Here is an 18,927-nt window from a genome sequence, read left to right as displayed (position 1 = left end):
CTCCACCTGGCATTTGGCAATTTGGAGGGAGAGGGTGGTGAAAGGCTGAGAGAACTGGAGCTCTCCTTTCAGCCCCTGCCCACAAAGAATCTGTCCTTATTCTAACCGGGAGAAGAACTGACCCCGTGTATATCATTTCATTCCAGTGAGTTCAGGCCATTACTTCTCTTCACTAAATATGCTACACCCTTACAGTTCCTTTTTTTTTTTTTAATAGAAATGTATTTTTGCTTTTTATTTCTAAGTTGCCCTTTCTTCTTCTTGATCAGGACATTGTTTGACTTAATTGAGCCCTTTCAGTCTAGTATTCTGAACCCAAATAAACAGAGTAGCCAAGTTCACACATCTCCAAAACTCTACCACTTTCTACTTTGTAATAAAATTCTGTCATAGAAATAGGCTTCCATGATAAACATTTCTAATTAACAATAATAACCCCTATTTCTTTAGCCTATTCATAGCTTTAGAACTTGTTCACATGTGCCACATACTTTATCTTACCTCTTTTTACCATTTGGCCCCTTTCCTCATGCCTCGAGCATATGGAAGTCCCTACTTGCAGCACCCATAGGTTAGCCTGTTCCCTTTGTCGCTATTCATCCAACCTCCTTGTTTTCTAGGTCACACACCTCATTTGCGTCATTTGTACTTTGGGTTCATTTTTATCATTTACAATTTTCAGGTGAATCTCTTCAATGCCACCTTAATTGTAATAATAGACACTACATTCCTTCTTTTGTCCCATCAGTCAAAACAAAGTGAGTTTTTGTTAATAATTTCTATATGGGAGAGAAGGAACATAGTAGAACAAAATGTGGTGGGAGAAAGGGTTAAAAATTCTTCTACATACTAGCTATGCAGTGAACTAATCTTTCTGAGTTTTGGTTTCCTCTTACTATTGACATAAAAAAGTCATTATAAGGGGGCACTTGGGGTGGCTTGGTGGTTGAGCATCTACCTTCAGCTCAGGTCATGGTCCCAGGGTCCTGGGATGGAATCCCACATTGGGCTCCCCTCATGGAGCCTGCTTCTCCCTCTACCTATGTCTCTGCCTGTCTCTGTGTCTCTCATGAATAAATAAATTAAATAAATATAATCTTTAAAAAAAAGTTAATGAGGATTAAATGGGATGGCATCTACATTGTGACAGAAAATACTCAGAAGCCATTCACTAAAACACTGAGACCTGCTATGTTTCCATTCAAATGCCCTTCTCATTCACATTAATAAAAGCCATCCTGGCAAATAGCATCTCTCTGCCATTGGTTCCCTGAAGGTGTACAGACCATGAACTTCCCCATTTACTTCCTCAAAAGGATGATCAAGGTCCTGCCATCCCAGAGATCACTGATTTCTAAGTTAGCTTTTTCTTCCAAATTCAACTGTAAGAATTTCAGAAGTACTATAGTCAAAAGTGCAGACTAAATGCATGAGTGGCCACCATCTCCCAGCACTTTCAATTATGTTTGGCTGGTCTTTACAACATACACGGGAAGGAGGAAGTAGACAATACAGAGTGACTGCACAGCACATGTCTATGGGAAGATACAGGTTGGCATCCAGGGGCACCCAATCTATCCCTGAGCCATCACCAACCAAACAGGAGGCCTGCAGCTGGTACAATACATTCCTCTCTATCCTCTCTGCCTTCCCAGTGAAACATTTTATACACAGCAGCTTTGATTAACCTCGAATTACATCATGTCAAATTTGCCTTGCTCAGAGAAATCGTGACACCTGAAATTCTGCTTCAATTCTGAAGTCTCTACTTAAAGATTCAGCAGCTAAAAACAAAAACAAACACCTCACAACAGGCAGTTGAGGGATTTCAAAATATAATTGGCAAAAGTGTGGTTTTATAGCCTAGGTGGCTTACGGCAATTAAAATGTAAAATGGGCATTTCTTTTGATCCAGCAATTCTTCTAATAAGAATTCATCCAAATGAGATTACTGTACAAGAATAAAATGGCATATAGGCAAGTATGCTTAGAGCAGCAATAATTTTTAGACTGAAAAACTGGAAACAATTTAAATGTCTATCAGTAAGCCCAAAGTAAACTCCTACAGAAACCATTAGCTGCCTCCTCGATAAGCTGTTTGCCTCTCTTTTCTAACAGAACTCGGAGTCTCTTATTCATGAACTTTGGATGAGATTGGCATAAACTTCTACCCAAATTTGAAGCAGTCAGAATAATGGCATTCCCTTGGTCACATTAACTAAGACGGTGCAAGTAGAAGAAGCCTAGGATTTTAGTTCAATGATTGACAAAGGCTCTCTTTCTCTGGATAATGAGCCCCTAGAGCTGCAGCTATTTTGCTACCATGAGGAGCATGAAAAAGAAAATCATAAAGAAAGAGATCCTAAATCTTGATTAAATCATATCTGAAGCCCCTCTCCACTGGATTTTTCAAAATATTCTTATTATTTAGTTTTAATTCTTATTATTAGTTTGTTCTGGGATTTGTATTAATTATACACAAAAAGCATCCAAAAAAGTATTCAGTCATTAAAAAGAGGATATACATTTATTGAAATGGACAGTTGCCTACCACATGCTATTAGGAAAACACAGCAAGTTCCAGAGTACCACATGCAGTAAAACCCCATTATTGAGAACTTCATTTATACATGGTGTACGTGAATAAACATAGACACATATACATATAAAAAGAAAGAAAGACAGAGGGTTATATTTGGAAGAATTTTATGAAAATGTAAATAATGGCTAACTCTAATATTTCTGAGGAATTTTACTTTCCTTTCTGTATTCTATAGCATATGCTCTTGTACAACAATATGCATTTTTATGGAACAGAAAAATTAAGCTTTTTAAAAAAAAGATGGCTATTTACTGATTCTGTTTGTCTTTAGTGTAAAATAAATGGACAGCTTTGCCTCAGATCCCTCTCCAAACTTAAGTGGTCTAGGGAAAAAGATCAAAGCCAGTCAGGCACTCAAAATATTATTTCATTATAAAATTCTGTGATGAAGCAATGAAACCACTTTAAGATCTGAATTTGTACATGCTAAAAAAGAAACACAGCCAGAGGTGCCCAAGTGTCTTTCTAGAATAGTGGAAATAATATTAAACAAAATAAAACCTCTTGTAAAAGCTGAGCACTTCATAGTCAAAAAACATCCTAGTGGAGGAGGACAGAAGGTGCAGAGAGAACAACATGCACAGCTGCTTGCAGGATGGGCAGGTGCCATTGAGGCCAGTTAAGAGCTACCCAAGGGTGGCTGGTTTGGGGTGCTATTATGCTGGGTAGAGTAGAGGGCTTAACTCTTGACTGCTATTGGATATTCACACTCTTTTCTCACAGAGATAAATCCCCAAGGACTTAACACCAATCCTGAGTAGGAGCCTTCTTTCAGTTACTTTAAAATCTCCAAAGGCAATAGTTTCAAAAACAACAATAACAGAAAACTAAATTCTGTGACCTCTTTCAGCTTTAAAACTATAGTTTAACCAAACATACTACATCAATTATGATGGGGGAGGGAATTATTTGAATGGGATGGAAATATCCGTGTGGTGCAGACTCTGGCTAGAAGTAATACCTCTAAGAGGTAGCACTGGGTTAGAAAAACCTCCCAAAAGCAAACAGAAACCAAATGTCAAAGACAAAATCGTGATTTGTTGTTTAATAATTTTTACTACAGTTTGTAGGATTTTCTGATTATAAAACCTCAAAAAACTCTGGCTTCTAATATCAGTTAATCAAAGTAAATCTCTCTCTAATAGGAATCCAGTATATACAAGGTAACTACAAAAATACTAGGATGGTTTGTTTTTCTAAGTTCATTTACAGCAGTTATATATTTCCTTTACAATAAATCACTACACTGTACCTACATTATATTTCATAAGAACACCATTGTTCTCAGTCACTACTTAATTCTTAGAGAGTCACAATATTCCAAGAAAGAAAAGAGTCAAAAATAAACACCACCCTATAAAACTGTCTATATTACATATTTGTCTTTAGGATCAAGTTAGAGTCGCATCTCCAAAAAGCATCCCTCCCACTCCAAATTTTAAGGTTTAAGGTCCCACTCAAAATTTTTAGGTTATTCACTTTTCTGCTTCTCATTCTAATTCATCTCCCCTTGATGGACCTTTGGTAGCCTATACTCTTAAATGGCATCAGCATGAGAAAGAAGACAACAGTAAGTAGTTCTCAAACCTCAGTTCCAAGAAGAATCCCTTAGGGTCCCTCTCTGGTCCATTTGCATCAGTACCTTGAGGTGGGCTTCAGTACCTATACTTTTAACACGCAGACTACCTAGATCTAAATAGTGGATCAACTACTCTGGAAAACAGTGATGTAGATAATTACAAGGCGACTAAGTCACTGATACAAATAATCAATTTGATTATATAACTCCATCTTGGATCATTCCACTCTTCTCCATATCTATGGTCTCTATTCTTGCCCCTTGTCCAGGAAGCCACCACCACCATCTGTCTCTGGACTTGACCACCATTTCCAAGTCTGTTGTCTTACTTCCACTCCTGCCCTCTCCAACCCCTTCTCCAGACACTTCCCAAAAATATATTACGTACAACAAGTCACACAACATCACTCCCCTTAAAACTCCTCAATAACCGCTTAAGGGGGATGGGGTTTTTATTTGGGGTGATGAAATATTTTAGAACAGATAGCAACGGTGGTTGTACAACATCACAAATGTATTAAATACCACAGAATTATTCACTTTAAAATGGTTCATGCCGTGTGAATTTTATCTCGATTGAAAAAAAAGAAAAAAACAAAACAAAAAACAAAAAAAGCCAAAAACCTTTCAACAGGTTCCTGTTGCACATAGGATAAAATCCAAAGTCCTCAGCATGTCCCAGGAAGTCTGGCATAATCAGGCCCTAAGCCACATCTCAGTAGTCCCATTCCCAGCTATTGTCCACCCTCGCCCTCTGCACTCCACCCACACCGACTATCTTTCAATGGCTCTAAAACCCAAGTGCTTTCTCATGCATGGGCTTCACAAATGGGGCTCCCCACCCAAATAGCCCCAATCATTCTCTGATTATTTCATCTTTTCTGCACCCTTTTACAGAAACTGGGTCTTTCCTAAGTTCTTATCAAGAGCCTCAACTACAGAATTATTTTGGGATTACTTGATAGCCTTTCTGGTAGACTGTAGGACAGGAACAGTGACCATTTTGTTCACTGCTGTATTCCCAGCACCTAACAAGAACTTGGCACAGTAGATACCTATTTGTTGGGCACAAGGAATATTAGTATGATTTCCTCCAAAAGTATTAAATCTTTACTAGAGAATGAGTACCAGCAAGGTCACAATATTCCATGAGATTTTAATTACATATGCCATTATTCTTTTATTAGCTAAATGAGAAAAATCAGAAATTACTCAGGGCCAACTCAACTCAATAGAATACACCAACCAATGCACAGAAAACAATTCTTCTCACTTCTACAGTGTCTACTTTGTGCTTCTTGAGAGAATCAAGTCCCTAACACCCAAGAAAATTCCATTTAAAACCTTTCTCCTCATGCCACTGCCAATTACTGAGTAATGAGGAGAGAAACAGGGACAATTTCTTTGCAGAAAGATGCAACTGAGGTGAGTAAAAGACCAGGATTCAGAAGGGTGTCATGGGAAACTATTGGCTGCTCTCACATAGGTACGTACCACTTCCCAGAATCAAAGTATATAGAGTACTACCCGGGGAAAAGGACCCTGAACCCAGCTACTTCTGAGCCATGAAGGAAAAAAGGGAAACAGAGGAGAAACACACATAAGAGCAGGTGTGATTGGTGTTTTGTTACTAAACAAACTGTTCTTTAGTGATTATAGGTGAGCAAGTGATTCATTTTTTCCAGTCTTGCACTTGTATTAACTAGAACCCTAATTTATCCATGAAACTGAAGTATGTCTTAATTACTTGCCTTCAAAGCTTAGGCCCATTTAAAATAAGCTTATTTCTTTTTCCATTGTCAGCTTGCCCAGAGCCGCCTAATCTACAGTTCTCCTGCCCAGCACTCACCACTTCTGATCATTTCGGAGAGCAGAGGCAAGCAAGTAGTCTTACAGGCAGCTTCCAGAGAGATCCATCTGTTCATAACTCTGTGCACTAGCCCACAAAACACCTCCCAGCCTTGTGTCCACTGCAAGGACAGGAGAACACCATGACCTGAACACATATATAGCCCGTGCCACAGGCTACTTTTCAATATTTAAATTCTTCTTTAGCCAAAGCTTTGGATCTTCCCAGGCCCTAGTCCACTGTCCCAGTAGTGATTTGCATGGCTGTCCATTTAAAGAGTATCCCCATGTGTGCTGCAATGCCTAAAAGTACTGTTCTCGGCCTTGTAAATTAGGGCACCTACAATTGCGTTGTGTGACATTTTGGACATCTCACTTGGAGATAGCTAGAAAGCTTTTTCCTTGCTCCAACTTCTAGCTCTCTGAGCATACTCAGTTGGGGACCTCCTGGAGAAAAGACAAAGCTGCCAATGCAGCCAACCATGAGACCAACATGGTAGCAACCAACAAGACCGCTCTCCAACAGGGGGAGGAACCTGAGTGGTCTCTGCACGTTCCTAACACTTTTTCCTAAGCACACTAAGTTTCTCTCTCATATCCTATCCTTAAGGTAACATGTGTGGCCATCCTGATGGCCCCAGCTTTGCTTCCAATGACATGGCTTCTAAATGTGCCCTAGACTCAGGTTCTACTGAGTCTTGTTCCCTTCTCACAAAAGCACTCTTATTCACATTGTTACCATTGTTGTTGTTACAGAATCACACATACTTCTATATGAGATGAACTGGAGGAGCCTGATAATACAAATAAACAGCATCCTTGTGCAGGAAAGTGAAGTGCCAGCAAAACCAAATCCTAATATCGCAGACATATGTCCCATAAACCAAAGTACACTCACGAGCGAGTCACGCGACCAATATGTTAGCATGGGCAAGGTATTATGCATTGAGATGGGGTCAGTAAGAACTGCTAGCAGAAAATAATAGGGAAGGTTAGTAAAAGAGGTGCCCAAGGACAGAATAACAGACACACTAGGAGAGGTTGCCAAAATCCCAAATACATCAGACAAAGGGAAATCAATGTTGGAAAACTAGAGACGAGGAGCAGGTGAATAATTGGTAAGGAGACTGACAATTTAGGTGGGAGAGGTGAGATTACAAATGCAGGTGCTTTCTACCCTGACTGGAGCTAGTGAGATTTTTCCAGTGGAAAAAGTGGAAGTGGAAGAAGCCAGAATGACAGAAGGAGAAAACCTCATCAGATTTATACCATTTCCATGCTTTAAGGAACTGCAGAATGAATAACTAGGAAAACAGAAATCTCTTCAAGTATTTTTTTATGAGGGAAATTTAATATAGAAAATTGGTTACTCAGGTGATGGTGGAGCAGAAAGCCTAACAGGATAGTGAGGTAATCCAAAGATCGGCAAGAGCTGGAAGCTGCTACCTCCCCAAGGCTGAAGAGACAATAGCAGGAGGTTATGTCTCTGGAGTCCATGGGCCAAGGTCACTTGTGAGCAACTAGAACCAGAGCCAGTCTGTCAAGCATGAGTGATGCTACAGGAAGAGGGATTCCCACTGCCAAGGAAGCCACACGAAGCTCAAGGAAAGAAAAAAATACCCTGGCTTTGCTCTTCTCCCTTTCCTCTCTTCCCAGTGTCTCCCCTCCCACAGGCTGAACACAGCATGCCAGCTGACTCAGAAATCTGGGAGAGCAGCCTGAAGGGGTGAGCCCCAACCAACAGAGAGGAAGAGGGGTGGGCAAGGAAGGCTAGAAGAAAAGCAGAGAAACTCCAGTACAAGGAAGACGAGTTACAGTGAGATTTAATAAGCAAGCTTCTTTTGCAACAGACATACTTTTAAAAGGTTTGCTTCTTGCCATATAATCAAGTGGTCACCCAGTAATAAAGTAGGAGCTATACCACGGCCTATTGACCTTCCTGCCATGTTAGGTGGCCCCTGATGCCACTCTGCGGAATCCCAGAGTTAGAAGGAGATTAGGGAATTTATTCTATATTATCCTTTTGTCAGTAAGAAGGAAGCCAGGACTAGTCCAAACAAGTTAATTTATTTTCAAAATTTTCAAATGAAAAAAAAAAACTCTTATATTTAAAAGTAAAAAATATGCTAAGCATTGAATAGAAAAAAAAACTTGTATACACATGTGCATGTTGCAAATGATACAAGTAAAATCGGGAAAATCTGAACAAGACTGATGGACTCTATCCACCAATATCCTAGTTATAATATTGTGCTATAGGTCTGGAAGATATTATCACCGGCGGGGTGGGGGGAGAATGGGTAGAGTGTACACAGAATCTCTCTGTGTTACTTACCACAGTTCCGTAGGAATCTAGAATGATCTCCAAGTAAACAGTTTAATTAAAAAAATAATATGTGCATTATAGTCTCAATTAATAAGGCTGCTTCCCTTCCATTGTGTTTCACCCATAGTGTCTCCAGCTCCGTATGCTCACATTCCCAGTATTCCCACTGCCATGACTCTGTTCTGTTAAGCAAGGCCCAGTGATCTCTTTGCTGACCCATTCTACCTCTTATAATTCAGTCTTCTCCTTGTCATTGGCTCAATGCTACTTTTGCAGAAATACGATGGTGTCAGGTAGCTCTTGTTTGATTATTCAGCCTTTGCATTTCTGACTACAGGCAGAGCCAGAGTGTTAGAATTTATATATGGGACAATTAGAAGACTGCCTAATCTTATTTCATATCATCTAACAAGCTTTAACCTGTTCATTTCATGATTAAGCATTTAATTCAAAACAGCTCTCTTTATGGATTTATTCTTTCCTCCTCTCACCCTCTGTACCCTTTGATCTCCTTTGGGAGCTGGTGGCCTAAGAACCAGCAGGAGAAACTGCAAAGAAAAGCCCGGCATTTTGACAGAGCAAGAGAAAAGAACCAGCCCCACCCCCAGCTACCACTCATTCACTTAGCTAAACTACAGGCTATCAGAGAAGCCAGGGAAACAATAGACATAAGTACATGCTAGGTCTTCCAGAAACCGATGGTGGATGAAAATCACCTCTTAGTGAAGAGTATGGGGGAAAATCACTATTCATCGCAAAATGGACATGCGTCACAGGCATCTCTGTAACTCTCCTGGCTCTTTAAGTCCACAAATCCTTCCTGTAAAATATAACTTTCTTCCTTTAATGATCTAGTAGTGAATTATTTATATTCTCCAATTTATCTTCCTGTCTTCTTTTATTTATTCCCAGACTTGTGCTACTTTAACTCTAGAAAGCCTAAGGTTACAGGCAAGGCACAGGAGTCTCTGTCCTTCAAGGGTGCCGAGCCTAACGCAAGGAGCAGGACCATGGTGCACAGCAGAGCAATGAAATCTCATTTTTGGAAAGGCAGCCAGCTAAGTGACCACACACTACAGGCCTCCTCCGTGTTGTGCTGACTTTCCAGACAGCTTTCCATCAAAATCCATCTTGCATCCCCACAGTTGCTACCTTCACTTTGGTAGGCATCATTGCTTGCCCTGGCAATGCCACCTCCTCGCTGCTCTCCGTGCTCCTGACTCTTCCTCCATCAATCCACTCACCACATACCTGCCAGCATGACCTTCCCAAGATGAAAATCAAAAATGACAATGCCTACATCTCAATCCTTCAGTAGCCCTCTATCGTGATGACCAGGTGGAGACCAGATCTCCAAATATGCCTCATTATAAAAACCACTGGGGGCATTAATAAAAAATAAAATTAAATAAAATAGATTCTTCTGTGTCTTACGTTGGTTTCCTCCAGAAATAGACCTTCAGACATCATTTAAGTGTGAATTATTTATTTAGAAAAGGGTCCAAGGAAGCACCGGTAGACGAGAGACAGCCTACAAAGCACAGGTATCTAGCAGATTGATGTTATGGGTAACTGAGGCTCCATTTCACCAGGGAATTTGGGGACATAGCATAGAACATGTATCAGCCAGTGCACTGGAGAGTCCAAGATACTAGTGTATTACCTCCAGCTCCCTTCTATCATTGGCTGAGGTCCACTCATGAGGCCATTAACTTCACTGCCCTACCAAACTGCCCTACATCTGGGAGAGAAAGCCTTCAGGCAGCAAGGACATACTTGCAGAAGAATTCCGTAGACATATACTGGACACTGGGCCATTGAGCAAATATGTATATGTATATGTATAAAAACTGACCAAGTCTGCTCCCAAAGGCCATGTCCCTGACGACAGTGGTCTGGGGTGGGAGCCAGGAAATTAGCAGCGTAGCAAGCATTTCATGGGATCATGCTGAGGCATGTTGTGAAACACTGACTAATACCATTAATCTCAAAAGCTTTTCTGGGTTCTACTAGGTCCTCCATTGTCTGCTGTTCTGTTCTCCAGACCTACTAACTCTTCTGCAGAGTCATCCTTAAATCAAAGTTGTACACTTCCCTGCAAGTGGCATATTCTCTTCCACGAGCAGGAACTGTGCTTTAAGAATCTTTGCCATCCCCAGGGCCAAATACTGTACCAGTCATATAGAAAATGCTCAATAAATAATTCATTGTTAAAGAAATAATCCTGAAAGAAAATAGGATGATATTATTTAAGTGTTCACTGGACAAAACTACCTACTCCATGTATCAAAATAATAGGTACAAGTCTACTAGTGAAATTAAACAAATATATTTGAGTACCTAATGTATGCAAGACATTCAAAAATCTTTCCAGGAAAGTATACACCTTAACGCCTTTTTTGCCCCCATAAGGGAGTCCTTTAATAGAGATGGGCAAACAGGGTTGGGACACAATTCGGTCCTGGGCCAAGAAATGTGGTAGCTCCCTGTCCCCAGCCAGGTTGGATATGGGAGAGGCATTAAAAAAAAAAAAAAAAAAACATGGCAGGACTAACTGTTCATTTTCACAGAAAAAGAGAACACAGGGAAGCAGTCTGCTGGAGCTCTGCTGATATGAAACTATTAATTAAGCTCTACAAAGGAGATAAACAGCTAGGTAGTGGTGGAAAGGTGAAGGATGTTTAAGACTAATTGGAAGCATGTTAAACTTTGCCTACCTTGTGATTCTTCCAGGGTTGTCCCTAGAGACACTATCACTCTACCTGCTTCACAAAGATGGAGCAGGATAAAGAAGAAAGTCTTATTTCGATGCCATTGAACTCTTGGGATTTATGACTTCTTCCAGTAATCAAAAATTTGGTACCTGGGATCTAGGTGGTAACTCTGGGCCCTACCCCTTAACTGCAGAAGATTTGCTGTGGTTTTTATGCTACTAAAGGTACTCTCTTACAAATGAGGCCAAAGCAGAGGTGTAGCCACTCATAGTCACTAAAGACCTCATCCATGACTTTTTTCCCACCGTTTGGGATGTTAACCACAGCCCCTTGGCCACATTCCAGTCTGGATAATTACGTTGGGGCTAGCAAACTTCACCCTCCAGCTCCAACTAAATAAAGTATTCCTTTGGACTAGCTGCCATAACCTTTGTTCTGCTGCTGTGGGCTATTAAAGAGCTATTCTGTACTTAGGATGGCTGTATTTGTGAAAAATCAATACCCCTGGTATAACATCCTGCACTGACAAGAAGTATATTCCACAATATCTCACTGGCTAAGTTATTTTTTTTAATATAGTGCCAGAAACAATTAGAAAACTACAGTAATTTCTTCTCCATCTTCTCAACTTTTACTATTCATACAGATACAGATTGAAATGTTTGCAGCATTATATAAAGAAGGAGGGCAGGTGCATATTCCACAAAATACACACTGAATGTCTGACGCCACATGCCAGGCTCTACTGTAGGTACTGTGTATTGTTGTAAGGGCCGTGGGCTATGTTCTCAGCGTAATTGGGGAATTTTCCAAAGGGAATAATTCAATTTAATTCTTCCTATGCTACTGCATTTCTGAACATCTGAATCTACTTTATGTAATATATCAGCATTACCATGCACAGAGCTCCCAATAAAAACACTATTTTTGTCCACTTTTAAAAGGACCTACAGGACTGGGGCACCATGGTGTCCACCCTTGATTTTGGCTCAGATCATCATCTCAGGGTCATGAGATTGAGCCAGGGATTGGCTCCATACTGGGCACAGAACCTGTTTGGGATTCTCTCCCCTCTTCTGATTCTCCCACCACTCCCAATCACGCACTCTTGCTCTTCCCCCCCCCCAAAAAAAAGGGTCTACAGGACCTTAAACTCAATGTGTATGTAGGTGCATGTGGAAGGATAGGTCTAAGAATGAGAAAATATGCTTTCTTGGCTAGCTTGGCGGGGAACAAATGGGATGCTGCTTAGATATATACTTATTTATTTGCTTGGTTTTTAGATATCATCCTACTTGTGTGGGTGAAAGTTTACAGGTTATAATAGCAGAAGCAAATGTGGGGAAATTGAAAACATAAATATCTCTTATTTAAAGGTTCTCTTTACTAAATGAAAAAAGCATAAATCCAGTCTTTTAGTGTTCTACTACAAGGATGAAAACAACAAAAGGGGAAAAAAGTATTGTGTATTTGCACATTCACATACACACATATTACTTATACATGAAGATAGGACAGGGAAGTTAAATATCAAAATGCCAGTGGGTTAAATTAAATGGATGAACAATAGAATATTTCACATTACACCTTCCAAAGAGAAATGGTTCAGAAATTTTTTTTTAAATAGTAACAACCTTAAAATTCAGATTAATCCTAGAGGATCCAAAGCAAGTACTTTCTCTGGACAAACTATAACAATACTGTGGAAAATGGTTTAAAAAATCAGTGAAGTTCACTTGAAATCTGCCAAATTATTATTCTGCTTGGAAATCCTCCTAGCTAGAACAAGTTAATAGCAGGCTTCTAAAACTAGGTTAAACATGCTGTAAATCAATTTATTCCCCCCTACAAATCTGTTAAAGTGTATGCTTTTCTGGTGAAAATGGTTCTTCAATGGTACTTAATACTGTCACTTTATTGTTTCTCCAACCAGTCCAAGTTTTTCTAAGTTGTTACATTAAAGTTAAATGCCTATCTTTGACATAAATAATAAACAATGAAATCCACATTGCTTAAAATACCATAAGGAACCTCAAAAATATATCACACAGGCAATATATTTCCTAAGTATAGAATAAATGTTTAATAATGCATATGTGATCCAAGTTTGCCACCCAATAATTTATTCAGTATCATTTCACCGAGTTAAGAAACAATCAGCACTATTACCATCTCTCACAGAGAGATGAATAGTCTTCCACCAACATGCTTCAGGTAGCACCTTTGGCAAGACGGCTTTGATAAAACACTGAAATGAATATTATGCAGAGACACAGTCTGTCCCATGTACTTCAAAGAGTCCAAATGACTACACCCACAGTATGTCTACCACATTGCAGACAGAAGACTGGAACGGGTGATAAATAAGCTTTAATGTTTAAATTCTTGCTGGTATACAAGCTGACCAACACAATCTTCAATCTCACCCCTGTTTAAAATTCAGAGAGAAAAAAAATAAAATTCATAGAGAATAATAGATCATTAAAGATTGTTGAAAGGTGTAAATAATTTCCAAAGCAAGGGACAGCGCTTCTGGAGCAGGAGGTGGGAGTCACAGGACTCTATAGATTGAAGACAAAATACATGAAATACAATGCCCCTAACACCATAATCCACCCTGGTGTCAATACCAAATCTTTACTCCCAAATCTTACTGTATTTTCTAAGTATCTTTACTAGCATAAAAATATTTTTTAATAAATTTTATGTAACCAAAGAACAAGAAAAATTCCAGGGCGGAAATGGGGGAAAAATTCCTAAGTGTGACCCAAAGGAAGAGATTCTGGAGATGGCTCAGCCACCAGGGTCAAGCCACATCACCTCACTGTGCCTGAGTGTCCCATAAAAATAAAGAGGCCAGAACATGAATCTCTAATTCCCTACTAGCAGTAAAATCCAGCTATCTATTTAGGTATCATAGAGAACTTGAGTTCTTGTAAAATCCTAAGAGCACCTGACCGCAGCAGAAAAAGTGCTTACGGTGTTTAATGACTACAAAGGGAAGAATGAGGAGGGTCTAAACAATCCTCCCAATCTTGCATTTTTCAGTTTATACTAGGCTTAAGAGGGCAATTGAAATTAGATGCTTCATTTCATCCCACAATAACAATATAATTCTTATGACAATAAAAATTTTAAATACTCTTTTTAAAAACATCCCAAAAAAGAAACAGCTTCACCTAACTCAAATGAAACTTAGATCTGTCTCACTTGGAGGGTTTCAATGCTCCAGCTACAGTATGGGTATCAGGATGTGGAAGCAGCTGTCACTGCTTTGTTTTTCATTCACAGTAGGTGGTTGCCAAGCAACAAAATACTATTGTCTGTTTCCATGATCTATTGGCCAATTCTACTGGTGATAATGCTTTCTACAGTTTAAAACAGGGCCACCTTTTGGACGAGAAGAAATGAGAAAAAATTTTCAGAATGACAGTAACATATATATAAATAAATACACTGAATGTACCCCCAAAATCATGTGTATACATATATAGCTGTGTGTGGATACACATACATATATTTTGCATATATGCATATGTTATGTGTGACTATATATACAGTCTTATTCTCCCTAGCTCAAAACCCATCTAAATTTGAAAGGCTAAGAACTAGAATCTAAATCCCTTGAAGGTAAATCAAGGCATGACCTAGGGATGTGAAAACATAGTAGGAATTATTTTTCAACAATAGCAATAATTTCCAATTTACCAGATGTATCAAATCTGTCCCTTGAATAGAAAGTCCCACAGTCAGAGAGCAATTCTACCACTATTAAAAAATAATAATAAATGTAAAGACTTTACTATCTAACTACTTCGGAATTACCTAACATATTTAACATGCTATCTGACTTACCATGTGCTACCACTGTGTACAAAGATAATAATTGAAATGGGAAAATTCTGTTGTTGTTTACACCCAAGAATCTTAAAATACATTCATTTAAAAAAAATAAATAATTGAATTGTTCTCCCTGGAATAGCCTCCTGTGATTCCCACTTTGTTTTGATAGGGTCCCTGGGGAATAACAGTCATGCTATGTTGCTTTTGCATATTTCACTAGCTTGCAAATAAAATAACACACAGTGTACTCAATATAAAGTTGTCAACATTAACTTGCATCAGTTGCTGTTTGTTTTGCATTGACAAGGCTTCTAAAGATAAGAATTACAATATTCTTAGATGTACAGACACAACATCAAAACAGCCTGAAGGAATTAAAGCTTGAAAATGCTAGAGGCAATCACGTTTTGAAATGAAGAGAAATCAGTATCATTTATGCATACATATATATTTCTGCAAAGGACCTAAATAACGCCAGAACAATCTTTGGATTTTATGCAATGCTCATCCGTCTTCTTTCACAATATTTCAAAAGCACTTTGCCTTAACTATTTAGCGCATCCCTCTAAAGGAACTTTTAAAATTCACTTTTTGAAATTCATTGCCACTTGCAAATCTATATATCACAGCACACCGGAATAAGCAAAAACCCCGTTACATGGGTTGACATTATTTCACTATTATTATAAAGTCTCGTATCAAAAGGACAGCGCCAGCAAAACAGAAACAAAGTGTGCTGGTAGGAACGAAACATCCTCCAAAACTACCCCTTTCTGGGACAAAGCCTTCTTCAGCAGGACCCGCCCACCTCCCCGGGATCGCCCGTCTGGGTCTCTCCATCACGTTCCACCCCGTAAGTGGCCCACCTTGTCTCCCTGCGCTTGCAAAGCTCGCCCACCTGTGTCCTTCCTTCTCACGGGGAAACAATGTCCTCTCCACTTTCTCCATCATCTTCAGGTCTCTTAGCCACCCATGACTTTCTCTGAACTACTGAACTCAAATCTGCAGCCCGGTTCGCCACGGATCTCCCCATGCGCGATTGCTTCCCTCATTCTTTAGAGACGCTTTAAAAATCTCTACCACCCAACAAATAAATGCAATATTAATAAAAGGGTTACAAGAGCAAGTTTTTGTTGTTGTTGTTTTGTTTTGTTTTACTTACAGCAGTAAAAATGTTGAGAGACAGAAAAGGAGGAGAAAAGCAGGAGCGTGCCTGGAGGAAGGAGGGCGGGTGAGTGGCTGCACAGGGCGGGCCGCGGGGACCCTGCAGCCCCGGGCTCCCCCACCTGTCGACCCCGCTTCCCCCATGTGCGCGCCGCGGGATGACAACCACAACACTCCAGAACCACCCCCTCCGGGAGGAGGCGGGGTCATGCCTCCAGCCAATCGGCATCCGCGAACTCCGGGTGTCCAACCTATGGGGTGGCGGTGGCCGTGCAGGGGGAGGGCGTGGGGAGGGCCGGGAGGGGCCGCGTCCGTGGGAGGCGCGCACGTGTCGAGTCCGGGGAGGCAGGGCGGCGGCAGGCGGCAGGCGGCAGGCGTCCAGCCCCCGAGGCGCGGGCTCTGCACCCTGGCAGCCGGCGAGTCCCGCTGCCCGATGCCTCCCCAGCCTGGGGCTCACCGGGCCAGGGCATGCCGCCGCCGCCGGGGAAGACACGTCCGAGGTGTCTGGGCTCCCCGGGCAAGGGGACGGTCACAAACAACAACCGAATACCTGGCGCAGGGCAGAAGGGGAGGAAAGTTTCCGGCCCGCACCCCAGCGGAGTCCCCCAAGACAGGACGAGGGATGCAGGGCGGGAGGGTGACAACTGGAGAGAAGGGCGCATCGGGAGGGCTGCGCGAGCAGGACGCCGTCCCGGGTGCAGAGCAGGGGGCGGCGGGAGGCCGGGTGCGCTGTCCAAGGTGCAGGGGAGGCGCGGAGCCCGGAGCCAAACACCGGCTGGCGGCGGCGGGGAGAGCGGGGAACAGCAGTCCGGGGCGCCGGGCAACCCCCCCCCCCCGCCATCCCCAGGCTTGTAAAAGTGACAGGGCTGGAGCTGGGATAGAGCGGGGAAGGGCCCCCCACGCTTCCACGCACCCCTCCCCACCGGCTCCCCTCTAGCTCCCGTCCCCTCCCCCTCCCCGGAGCCCACTCCCCTGCAAGCCTCCGTCCCGGGGCCGTGGCGGGGGCGGGGCCGGGGAACCCCCGGCTCCAAGCGCGGACGCCCCAGGGATGCTGCGGGCTCCGGAGCCGCCTGCTTACCCGGAGCCGCTGCACCGGGGAGCGCGGGCAGCCCGCCGCGCGGAGCCGGGCGCCGGGAGCCGGGAGCCGGGAGGCGGGCGCGGGGCGCTGGGCGCTGGGCGCGGCGCGGCTCCTCCCGGCCTCGGCGTCCTCCTCCTCCTCCGCTTCTCCCGGACTCCGTCCCGGGCGCGGAGCTGCAGGACGCGGCCGGGCTGCAGCTGCGGGTCCCTCCGCTGCCTCCGCCGCCGCTGCCGCAGACAGAGGACGCCCCGTGGCGACGGGAAGCCTGTGTGAGTAGCGGCGCCCGAGAGAGTGGGATCTGCTGGAGACTCCGCGGCTCGGGGCGCGCGGGCGTGCGCACGCGCGCCTGCGAGTGTGAGTGTGTGTGAGTGTGCGCGCGCGCGCCCCCGGGGTGGGGGAGCCGCGAGGGGAGGGGGAGAGAGGCCGAGGGATGCTCGTAGGGACCGGGGCAAAATTCTTCGCTTCCGGAAAGCCGTAGAGCCGGAGCAGGAGGCTCGAACACGCGTCCGGCCGCGGGGAGCTCCCCGCGGGGCGGCGGCAGAGGCGGGAAGGGAAGGCGGCACCGAGCGCGGGCTCCGGATCCGAGCGGGTCGGAGCGCGCGGCCACGGATGCAGCCGAGGCGGTGCCCGCAGCCCTGGGTCGCGCTGCCCCCTGCAGGGAGGGGCCGGGCCGCTCGCTCCCGCCACCGCCGCCGCTGTCCAGACTTCCCGGCGGAGCGCAGGCGGCGAAATCGGGACTCCACGGGGTTGCCGCTGCCACCTTGGGGTCCTCGGCCCGCCGAGGCGCGGAGCGGAGGCCCCGGGCGCACGCGGCCGACTACCGGCTGGAGTCGGCGTGTGCAAGCGCCGCGGGAGTGCAGGGGGCGGCGCGGCCCACCGCCTCGCCCGTGTAGGGGTGCGGGGCGGGGAGCAAGGGTGAGCTGAGCGTGCACGGTCCCGAGGAAGGGAAGGCGCTTCTCACTCCCCTTTTCCTCCGCGGAGGCCACTTTTCCTCAAAGTTAATCCACTTCCCAGGTAAAAGTGCGGGTCTCTTCTTTGTCCGGATTCAGCTAACTGTGCAGGCAGGCAGCGCAGAGCAGTGCCTCTTGGAAGTCCGGCTCCTCCGCCAGGACGCGGCCCCGGGCGGCCACCCTGGGGCGGCTCTGGGCCTGTGAAACCCCCACACTCCTTGGTGCATCCAAGCTACACTGTGTACGCCTTAGAAATAAACATGTTAAACACATTCACACGCCCTGCCTCCTAAAAGACATCTGGCCCTAGCAGTATTCCTTCCCATGTTGATTCAAATTGCGAGTGCAGATTTTTATTCACCCAAGAATTTCTTGAAGGATCATAAGGTCTGAGTAAGACTTGAAAAAACCCTTTCTGGCAAAATTCTTTAGAGCAGGGATTATGTTTTGCATACCTTTGCATACCCTCCAGTACTTAGCACAGTACCACGGACCACCACCGTTGTGTGTTTTCTATAAATGTTGAATGAATGACATTTGTTTCCTAGCTTCACGTATCCTGAAGGCAAAGACTTGGATGCTGGGAAAGTCATTACCACCCCACTAGGCTTGCTTGATTTTAACTTGCACCATTTCCCTGTGTGTGGCTATTTCCCCTCTGGCCGCCAGAGCCCCGGCATAAAAAAAGACACAGGGAATACTGACCCATTGTGCAGCCTTACTGAAGGGTGCCAGAAGGGAACACTCTGCAAGGAGTGCAGCGTGGGATATCCTGGGTGTAAGAAGGCTAAAGCATGACTTATTTCAGTCCTGGGTGATTCTG

General features: G+C 43.7%; 1 protein-coding gene across 6 annotated transcripts in view; it reads right to left on the bottom strand.

The window, feature by feature from the left end:
* Positions 1 to 17,475, bottom strand: part of ENOX1 (ecto-NOX disulfide-thiol exchanger 1) — a 551,124-nt gene extending 533,649 nt beyond the window's left edge. For 2 of the 6 annotated variants that reach the window (XM_025478197.3, XM_035704332.2), the window contains exon 1: positions 16,075 to 16,221. The gene's annotated coding sequence lies outside the window, so the exon portion shown is untranslated. Of the gene's footprint in view, positions 1 to 14,253; positions 14,324 to 16,074; positions 16,222 to 17,154 lie in introns of those variants that run through there. The other 4 variants (XM_025478196.3, XM_025478198.3, XM_025478195.3 and 1 more) reach the window with 4 other exon arrangements.
* Between the last annotated feature and the right edge of the window lie 1,452 nt (positions 17,476 to 18,927).

This window comes from Canis lupus, chromosome 22 (assembly GCF_003254725.2).
Source record: "Canis lupus dingo isolate Sandy chromosome 22, ASM325472v2, whole genome shotgun sequence".
In the NCBI taxonomy this organism is placed as follows: Eukaryota; Metazoa; Chordata; class Mammalia; order Carnivora; family Canidae; genus Canis; species Canis lupus.
The sequence above is the reverse complement of the archived record's forward strand: the minus strand, read 5'-3'. Positions and strand labels throughout refer to the sequence as shown.